Here is an 11,160-nt window from a genome sequence, read left to right as displayed (position 1 = left end):
CATCTAGAATATTATATCTAGTATTAATACATGCTGAAACATACTGAGTACAGCTCACAAGCTTATTTTACCAAGACAATTTATGGGTACTTTTTCATAAAATTGTGAAACAAGGGAGGGGTTGGATTGGGTAAGATTTCAGGTCCATTGAATGTAAAACCTCTACAAATCCAACAGACACTATTAAAAAAGAAATAGAGCTAATGGTTAGTCAAGCTTATACAAATGGAGTAGTACCTAACAACGTTAAAGAATTTTTGTGTACTGAACATCCCCGTATCCCAGTACTATACATACTGCCAAAAATTCATAAATCCTTACATAATCCTCCTGGCAGACCCATAGTATCAGGGATAGGTTCTGTACTTGAACCGTTATCCAAATTCGTGGACGGTTTTTTACAACCTATTGCAAATAATATCACAACATGCTTAAAGGATACTACAGACCTGTTATGCAAACTCAACAAATTGGGTAACATAAGTACTAATGTACAATTGTGCAGCATTGACATACAAAGCTTGTACACATCAATCCCACAGGAGGAAGGAATAAGATATGTAGAGGAAGCCCTTCTAGAAACAGACATACCACACCATCTCCTGTTTTTCATAGTAGACTGTCTGACAATGGTACTAAAGAAAAATTACTTAAAATATTACCGATATTCGGGTTCATACTATTGGCAAAAACAGGGCACATCAATGGGAGCTGCCTCATTTGCCAATATATTCGTCCATCAACTGGAGAAAAAATTGTTTCTCCAAAGCCCCTTTAAAAAGCATATCATTTGCTATCACAGGTTTGTGGACGACATACTTGTACTATGGGACGGTGAAGTGTCAACATTTGAGAAAATGATTTCTGTAGCCAATGAAGCCCACCCGACAATAAAATTTACAACAGAAGTAGGAGGAAATACCATAAATTTTTTAGATGTAGCCATTAATATCAACAATGGGAAAATAAGCACCAGCTTATTTAGGAAGGAAACAGACAGAAATAATACCCTTTTGGCATCAAGTTTCCATCCCCGAAGTGTAATCCGAGCAATCCCCAAAGGTCAATTTATAAGAGCCCGGAGAATATCATCAACTGAAGAGAACTATACAAAAGCCGCAAATACCCTAAAAGAAAGATTCCAAATCAGGGGCTATAATAAGTTGGAGATTGAAAACAGTGAGAAAATAACCAAAGGGTGCAAGAGGGATGATTTGTTGAAATACAAACCAAAAGGGGAAAACAAAAAAACAAATCTACCATTTGTAAGCCAATATTGTAGCCACAGCAAACAAATTGAAAGAGTTGTATCTAAGTACTGGCCCCTACTATTGCAAGACAGAACACTAAAACAAGAAATTTCCACATCCCCATTGTTTAGTTACACTAAGGGCAAAACCATAAGAGACACATTATGTCCAGCAGAAGTATACCCCCCGAAACATCCAGGTACCCAAAGATTTCTAGGAGTACCTAAAAAGGGCACTTTTGCTTGTATGGGGTGTATTTGCTGCTCCTCGAATATTAAAGGGGAAACTGTGCGACACCCGACACAAGGCACCCCAATAAAAATTAAACATTATGCTACTTGCAATACAGAAAATGTAATATACCTACTAAAATGCCCATGTGGCAAGGGGTATATAGGCCAGACAAGCAGGAGCATAAAAACTAGGATTAAAGAACATAGGGGAAACATCCGAAATTTTAAACAAGGAACTCCTACAGATACTACTGTGTCAAGACACTTCAATACTGCAAACCATAACCAAACACAGTTGAAGTGGATGGTATTAGAAGTAGTCCAACCCACACAAAGGGGAGGTGATATGAGACAATATTTATTACAAAAAGAGGGATTCTGGAAAAAAAGATTAAATACCTTACACCCACAAGGCCTGAATGACAGCTGGAATGTAAAATGTTATCTTTGAGATTTTGTAACAAAATGAACCACTGCAACAAGGTTTTCTTTTGATTTGCAACATAACTTCCTGCGTAACAATATGCATTCGTTACAATTGCCTGCTTGCAATAATGTATTACCCTGTAACACAATTGATACATATTTCTGTTTCCTTTACAGATAACTAGTTTGCCCAGTATGAAACAATAGAATACTTCATAATGAGTGCTATAATACTACGTAATGGTAAGATGGGCAACTACATAATATAGAATATATTTGTGGTATAATGTGAATTGATTTCTTTCAACCAAGCTAAGTATTGCAACATAGAAAACACTAATCAGTGATATAAAACAACGTTTATTTTCAGGTGTGACTATTCCAAGTTAGGCCATTGAAATGTCAGTACCATGAACTTCTAGTTGTTTAATTGTTTGACACACCCACTTGAACTCCCACACACCTGCACGGGGTGCATCACACTAAGTGGAACAATGGACTGATTGGACACTGATGGACTTTGCACAACTCCCTAAGGGGAGGTCTTTTACACTATTTCTGTATAAATGTTTTTTCTTCATGTGTAAAGTATAACACTTGATAAAGGGCCTTGAGCCCGAAACATGTCGTGGCAATAAAGCACAATTAGCAGCAAGCACTGCCTTCTTGGCTGTTTCTCTCAGTAACTCCAATTTAAATCCATTGAATGTAGATCTATCTCCTTTGCTTTTTTCGGAGAAGGAGTGTTGGAATGGTTATCTCCTGATTAATATGAAAGGCCGAAACAACTTTTGGTAGAAAAGAAGGCACTGTGCGAAGGACTGCCCTGTCGGAATGGAAGGTGAGAAAGGGTTGTCTGCATAACAGGGCACTGATCTCTGACACGCGTCTCGCTGAGGCAAATGCAATGAGAAAAACTGTCCATGTTACCCATTGAAGCGGTACAGATGACATTGGTTCAAATGGTGCCCGCTGAAGTGCTTTTATGACTAGTATGAGATACCATGTAGCCACTGGTGTTTGGAAGGGAGGAGGGACGTGGGCCACTCCCTGTAAACGTGTCTTGACATCCGGTATCAGGGCTTGTGTGAAATTTGATATTTTAGGGATCCGATGGAAAGTGAGAACTTCCTGGAGGAATTCTAGAAGAGTGGGTATCGAAAAGACTTCAAAATTAATTTTGCGTCTGAGACACCAATTCTTATAGATGCTCGATGATACGTTTTAGCCGATGTGGGCTTTCATGCTGCCCGCATGGTCTGAATCACTGCATCCAAGAAGCCCTTCTTCTTAAGATGCGAGTCTCAAGAGCCACATCGTCAAGCTGAGGCTGAGAGGGTTTGGGTGCCAAATCGGACCCTGGTGAAGTAGGTTCAGGAGAGGTGGCAGAGTCCATGGGTCCTCTACGGACAGGTTTAGGAGATCCAAGGACCAGGAGTGCCTGGGCCAGTTCGGTGCTATTAGGATGAGGGTGGTCTGTTCCCTCTGTACCTTTTTGATTGTTCTGGGTATCAGAGGGAATGTGTAGGCCAGAAGGAAGTTCCATGGGGCCGTGAGGGAGTCTGCAGCTAATGCCAGAGAAGAAGGTTGGCACTTTTCGGTTGTCGCACGTCGCCACGAGATCCACCTCAGACAACCCCCACCGTGCTATTTCTTGAAAAATCTCCTCCTTTAGAGACCAATAGCCTGGATCCTGCGTTTGCCGGCTGAGGAAGGCTGCTTCCCAGTTTAGTAGGCCGGGAATGAAGATGGCTGACAGTCGGGTGCTGTGTAGTTCTGCCTATTGAAATATGCCCTTGACCTCTAGGAGTGCTGCTCTGCTTCTTGTGCCACCCTGGTGGTTTATGTATGCCACCGCTGTGGCATTGTCTGACTGGATCTTCACTGACTGTCCCAACAAGACTTGCTGCACAGGCGGATTGGCAGTATCTCCAGGATGTTTATGGGTAAAAGACTTTCCACCACGCTTGTCCCTGTGCCAAGCGTCCTTCGAGCACTGCTCCCCATCCTGACAGGCTTGCATCTGTCATTAGTCTCTAATGAGGTTCTCCTAGAGGCTTGCCCCCGGAAAGATGTGGGGTTCTAATCCTCCAGGTTAGGGATACTCCGATTCCATGACTTCAGAATGTTCAATTGAAGTTACCACAGGTGAATTTGAGTGAATGGGACAGATTCTATAGTAGAGACCATAACTCCCAGGACCTTCATGCAGAATCTGGTTGAGTGACTTGGTTTTGCCAGTAAGTTAGGTACTAGGGCATTGAAGTTGTGAATAGGGACACTCTCTGGGTTTGAGTCTTAAGCAGTAGCCTTAGGAACACCATGGATTGACTGGGTGTTAGGGAGGACTTCTCCAAATTGATGGCCCATCCAAGCTCATGTAGTTTTGATATGTCAAAGTGGAGTGCTCTGTCTGCTTCCACAAGCGAGGGTGCCTTGATCAGTATGTCGTTGAGGGTTATGGAAATTCGCGCTTGTCGGATCTCTGCTGTGGCGATGATCTTGGTAAAAACACTTGGGGCTGATGTCAGATCAAAGGGGAGAGTATTTTCGATGGGGAGGGAAGATGGGTATGTGTAAGTACGTGTCCTTGTTGTCAACAGAGGCTAGGAATTGGCCCTGGTCCATTGCTGCTATTGTGACAGCAGCAGGGAACGCGAAGGAACAACGGCTAAACTGGGAAGCAATATCCCTTCCGCAAGTGGAGCCTGCCTAAGCTACCACAGCGTAGCAGGGGGACAGTAAACAGCCTGTAGGCTAATTACTGCACATACTCATTTTTGGTTGACGTTACAGCCTAAAGTTAGGACTGCCATATAAATGCCTACAGGGCTCAGTAAGGCTGTCTCCAGCCCTAATAAAGGCTATCAGTGGCCTACAGGTTACTTAAGTGGCGGTCTCTTTTAGCACCCGGGCCCCCATTACATATATACATGCCTGCTAGAGACTTACGGGTATGTAAATTAACAGGTAAACCATTAAGGGTACAGCTCACAGATTACTAAAATGCCATAGTAACATGGATACAGAACTGGGACTGGATGAGCTCAGGCGGGACATAACCAGCTCTGGCACTACTTCCAAGACAAGAAAGGCAGCAGCCAAAAAATCTGAAAAACAAGGAAAAAAAAATGCAAGATCTGCAAACATACATTGTGCAAAGCAGAAAAAGGAGTGTGCTTGGATTGCGTAGAACCATCAGATTCTGCACCTACATTATCACCACATCCAATTCCTTTACAACAATTGGAGATTGTCCCCAAAATATGGACACACAAGACCCTTCCACCTCAACAAAACCTCCTCAAATGGAGGAATTATTCGATTGGATTAAATCTACAATTCAATCCTCCATCAGACAACCCCATGCTCAAGGTGGCCATAGACTCCAAGATCCGCTCGTTTGGCGACATCGCCAAACGAGCGGATCTTTCCCCGATATGCCACTAAACTGCATGGCTATATCGGGGGTAATTCGAACGTTCGGCCGTATGGCCGAACGATCGAATTACGATGCGCCAAGCGGCTCCGACAGGTTGGTCGGGTAAAAATCCAACCTTCCCGATCGATATCGTGGCCAGATATCGATCAGGAAGACCCGTCGGAAGCCCCCATACACGGGCAGATAAGCTGTCAAATCGGTCCAAACGACCGATATCGGCAGCTTTATCTGCCCGTGTATGGCCACCTTCAGAAATGAGAAGTTCACTTGAGCTTAGATACAGATTCTTCTGACTCTAACGAGGTTAGTGATCAAGATAGTAATCTGGAACCGGGGGAGTTATCAGCCAGTGAGAGATCTTCTGATGACTCAGACAGAGAACAGCAGTATTGCTCAATTGCGGGGCCAGACACGGCTAAACGCCTACGAAATGCTAGCTACTCTAGAGATCAAGGACGAAACAGCGGCCACTTCAAAGGCCGACAAGGTCTTAGGAGTCCAACCCAGGAAGTCTCGGGTTTTTCCTATATTCAAATCAGTTTCCCAGATAATAGATTCCGGTCTAAACCAGATCATCATATTACACTAACTCAGCGTTTTCTCAGTACATATCCTATTCCAGAGGAACAGCAGAAAATTTTGGACAAAGCTCCTAAAGTGGATTCGGCAATAGCTCGCCTCTCCAAAAACACCACACTACCTACAGTGGAGGTGGTGTTCAGGGGCTATACACATGCCACCGCTATTCTCAGACCGGCAGTGGCATCTGCAGGGCTAGCACGTACACCCAGATTCTGGTGCCAAGAACTACTAAAAAAAATCCTCTTCCCCTGAGGAATTGCATGAGGAGCTACAACGGCTTAGCTCTGCCTTAGCTTTCCTATCGGACTCGGCCATAGACACTGTAAGATTGGCCGCCAAAACTAGTATTGACACAGTAGTGGCAAGGAGAGCATTATGGCTACGTCATTGGTCGGGGGCACAGCTTCCAAGACCAAATTACTTAATCGAAGATTTACTGGGGACTCACGTTTTGGCCCTGACCTAAAGCAAATTATTACAGAGGTCACAGGGGGCAAGAGCACGTTCCTGCCATCAGCTAAGAAACCCTGGTCGGAACAACCAAACTAACCGTACAACAGGTCATGAGGTTCCCAGGGGCTCTCCTCATTTGGGAAATTCTCAACCAGGTGGAGAAGCCAAAAAGAGCAGACCGGCCTGGTCCAATCAGACCCGACAATTTGAGGATCAACACTGGTCTGAATGATCCCTCTTTCTTTGTGACCAGGAAAAGGTTGGAATAGAACCCTTTGAATCGTGTTTCGATGTTGGACGGGCAGCCTCCTAATTTGGGTGATGGTTGTTGTTGGGGGCAGTCAGGCTGAGGTGGGATTTATGGGGGTAGGCTTCTTTTTTTACCCTGCTGTTGCCACTGTTGTCTATTTTGTCTCGCACCCTGTTCCGTGTTATTGTTATAAAAGGTGGGGGGGCAAAAGGAATGAAAATTCCGGTTGAGAGTGGACCATGTTCGTCTCCCCATAGTTCTGTTGGCACCCGGGTTCCATTGGTCTAGATGCCCTCTTTTACCTGGTGGGAGGAAGGTACTCTTCCCTCCCGTAACCTCAGTTATAATTTGCTTGACATCTGGTCCAAACAAGGATTCTCCTGTATAGCGTAATCCCAATAGCTTGTTTTAGAGGCTCTGTCCCCTGACCAATGGCATAGCCAAAGGGCCCTTCTAGCAATTACAGAATTGGCTGACGATTTTGCCGCCAGACGGATGATTTCAAGTGCTGAATCCGCCAGGAAAGACAGGGTAGTGTTAAGTCTACCGATGTCTCCGGCTAAGTCCTAAGCTAAAGTGTCCAGGTTCTGGGCTATTTCTTGCGCCCATTGTTTAGCCGTGTGGGCAAGGCTTGCTGCTGCAGGTCTGAGGATTGCTGCTGTTTGAGTTAAGCTTTTTTTTAAGGAAGATTCTAATTTCCTGTCCATAGGATCTCTAAAGGCCGCCTCTTTGGTCGGCAAGGTAGTTTGTTTGGAAAGTCTAGAAACTGCTGAATCCACTTCAGGCAGTTTACCCCATACTTTGCGCTGTTCCTCTGGAACGGAGTAGGTATCGTAAAACCTTATATTTAAGGTAAATCGCCGGTCCGGCTGTGACGATTCTGTCTCAGTATCGGCTTTTGGGACAATTGCAGTTTCATCTTTTATCTCTAATGTCTCCATCATTTCCCTAAGGAGTGTGACATATCGGAGACTGGCACAAAACAGGGACACACCACACTCTGTGAATAGAGTTTACATAGGGGCTTTATTACAGATTAAAAAAAACAGAGATCAGGGACACAACAGTAGCATGTGAGATTCCCACACTCCCCAGCCAGAAATACAGAGCTTCCGCCTTCCCCTGATGACAGTCCACAGGTTTCTGACCCAAAAGTCTCCTTACACAGTCTCCAACATACAGACACAAGAAACACAAAGGCAGGGAGTTCTTTCAGGCAAATCCAATGGCACAGTTCCTGTGGGTAAGTCCATACAATAACAATATTTCCTGTATGCAGAATAAAGGGATAAACAGCTCTCTGGGAAGTAGGGAGATCCAAACTGATGGAGGGAATCTTCCTGCCGCAGCTAGGGTAAATTCCAGGGAGGTGCCACGGTGGGATGCCCTGCCACAGCCAGGGTGCTCCTCAAAGTCTCTGAAGAAGATGCCCCAAGCCAGGAGCTACACATGTAGCTTATTCAGCCCTTGCCCCAACCACAACAACCCCACTTCACAGACCAATACAACTGTTTTTGTTGAGGGAGGGATTTTGCCAGACCCCCTAGTATGTTAACTATGTAGCTCTAGTGGGGTGGGGGCTGGGTACTGTTCTGTGCCTTTCCCTGTCCTTTCTATACTGAAAATGGGGGAAATATGGGAAAAAGGTGCAAGCACAGTCTAATAGCCAAACCATATGTCCTTTTCTATCTCAGCATTTATCAGTCTGGTTTGGCAAATGTAGGTTGCTCTGAATCTGAGTCACTGTGTGAGAATCTGAGTCACTGTGTGAGTCTGAAGTCACTTCCCCTGATTTTTGCATCATTGAATCATGAAAAGAAATGGCATCAATATTAGAGGAGGGACTTCGAAAATAAATATGCACGCACAAGATGGAAGCCTGATCAGATCCATCTATAAAGCTGATCCGCCCAAACATCAGAAGCGTGGCTGACCCAAGCAGTAGCGAAGGTCGATCTGAGGGCCGCACCCGCAAAAAATATAGACTTGCAGAATACCTCCAGCCTTTTGTCAATGGGGTCTTTGAAGCCAGCTGCGTCTGGGATCGTGGTTGACTTGGCTAGGTGAGAAATTGGGGGATCAACTGTAGGAGAAAGGCACCAGAGATCAGTGTCATCCTTGGAAAACTGGTAAAGAAGGGCAAATCGACGGGAAAGATTATTCCCGATGGGAATCCTCATCAGAATCCCTGTCTGAAATCCACCCGTCCGCTGCAACTTCCGACTCCTCGTCGGAGTCCGGAAAATAGGCGGTCTCTGATACCTTGCATTTCCTTGCTACCCCCGAGGGGGGTTGGGAAGTAAGCTGGGCAAGGAACTTGTCTAAGGATTCAGGGAGCTGTGCAAGCCCCTGAAGGGAAGAAATGGAGTTTGCTAGTTCCCTTGCCCTAGGAGGTTCAGGTACTGAAGCTGATGCACCCTAGCTGTCAGTAGAAGCAGGGGCCTGGGAAGGGTGCGAGCATGCATTACATGTAGGCTCAGGGTGACCCGGGGGAAGCCTGGTGCGACAACTGGCGTATGCCAAGAAGAAAACCTTGGAGGCGGAAGGAACCTTGGTAGTTGACTGCGTAGAACGCAGCTTGGGAAGTTACCCCTGAAGGTAAGGGTTTCCCTGCCCGGGAAACCTGTGGAGGAAATAAATAATAAAAAATTAAATAAAGAATAAAAATCTCCCCTGAGGGGAGAGTGTCCTCCTCCCATGAGGACACTAAAAGAACTGGGGGTGTAGCCTGCTGGGATAGGTGGGCTGGCCCCTGGGAGGGCTGTCAAAGTTCTTGTTTTTAGTGTCCTTTCCTCCTGAAAGGTAAAGTTAACCCTCCAGTGCCTGTGTCCCCTGAGATGAGAGTAATTTGTATAATTACCAGTTATAGTCTCTGATTATGATGCTGCACTCCCAGTATCAGTGCTGTAAAGCTGGCCCATGTTTAAAAGCCTTGTGCAGTAACAGAAGGGCTTTCTGTGTGGCTCACTACAGGCAGCGTGCACCTCCATGGCGCTCTGTACAGGCAATGGGTTCATGCGATATGGAGCAGAACTGGCGATGTGCCATGACATCTTGTTGCACAAAATTGCGTTCGGTTTTTAGTGTCAGAAATCCAGGGATCGCACTCACCGCTCGCATTGCCCCTAATCAAAATTCTGCTACTCAGCTTGCACTGAAGCAATCGTTTCAAAGACACCCTCTCTCTGCCATTGCCGTATGGAATGTGTTCCAAGCACTTGGATGTGTGAAATAACACAGCTTTTGTATACAGCATCTCCTAGCCCACTTACTTACATTATGTGCTGTGGGAGTGCTTGATCTTAGGGGCTGTAGTCAGCTCTACCTATGAAATACATTGTACCATACCTGAGTAGCATATAGGAGCCATTCACACATTGGGCATTTTGGTAGCTCTGCATACCTAGCCCCTTTGCAGCAAGTGGAGTAGCTTACAGTAGTCTTCTACTCTGACTGCCAGCAAGGAGGGAGAAAGCTCAGCGTGCCTCCATAACATCTGTATCATGATGTCCACTTGCTGCAACATGCCAGCAAGGAGGCCACAGCCTGGATCAGTGGGAAACAGCTCTGCATGTCTCCATCGGTTTGATTGACTCCTGGAAAGAAAAAAAAAAATCGTCCATCTCCATGGACAAAAAAAACTGGGGAACTGAGGTGGAGCAAATCTATATATCCTGAGGGAGGGGCCAAGAGACTAATTCTTCTGTCCTGCCTCTAGGTGAACCTGGACATAACCCACAAGTCTGCACTGACTGAAGGGCCGACTATAGAAAAATAAGATATCTGCTGTTATGCACCACTCAGCAATTTTAAACCATTATGTGGGGGTGCAATGCATACAACGTACGGAGGACCCCTCTACTCACCCATTATCATCAATATATTAAAGACATCAAGACATTGTGCATGAAGCTACTAAAAAATACCCTCTCTTTTAAAACTGATTGTCCATATATTGCAATATATTCAACTGGCCATCTACATCAGTCATCCCTGGTCTGGCCAGTCCTACACATCATTGTATTCACAATGAGAATTCTACTGCTTCAATATACATTTACATTTTAACCGCAACTTACTTGCTGCTTTAAAGAAGGAAAGGTTAAAACCAAGTAAGCCTTATCAGAAAGGTCCATCTAAATATACCAGTAAACCCCCCAAAGTAGTGCTGCTCTGAGTCCCCTGTCAAAAGAAACACTGCATTTCTTTTCTTCCTGCCTTCATCTTAAAACTCATTGCCCTGGGCAAGAGCATGCTCAGTTTGCTCCACTTCCCTGCTGTAATCTGAGCTCAGAGCAGGGAGAGACTCAGGCAGGAACTGATGTCACACCATGTTAATACTGCAGCTCCTATCCTAAACAAACAAGTTACTAGAGCTTTTTACTCAGGTATGGTAAAACATTCTACAGAATAAATATAGCATTCTAGCTTGCACTATTGCAGCTAATCTATTGGCAATAAAATGCCTCCATAGCTTTCCTTCTCCTTTAAAGGTTAAAACAGTTGGTCACCATTGGGATCATT

The sequence above is a fragment of the Xenopus laevis genome, chromosome 8L (assembly GCF_017654675.1).
Source record: "Xenopus laevis strain J_2021 chromosome 8L, Xenopus_laevis_v10.1, whole genome shotgun sequence".
Lineage (NCBI taxonomy): Eukaryota > Metazoa > Chordata > Amphibia > Anura > Pipidae > Xenopus > Xenopus laevis.
This window is presented reverse-complemented; position numbering follows the sequence as displayed.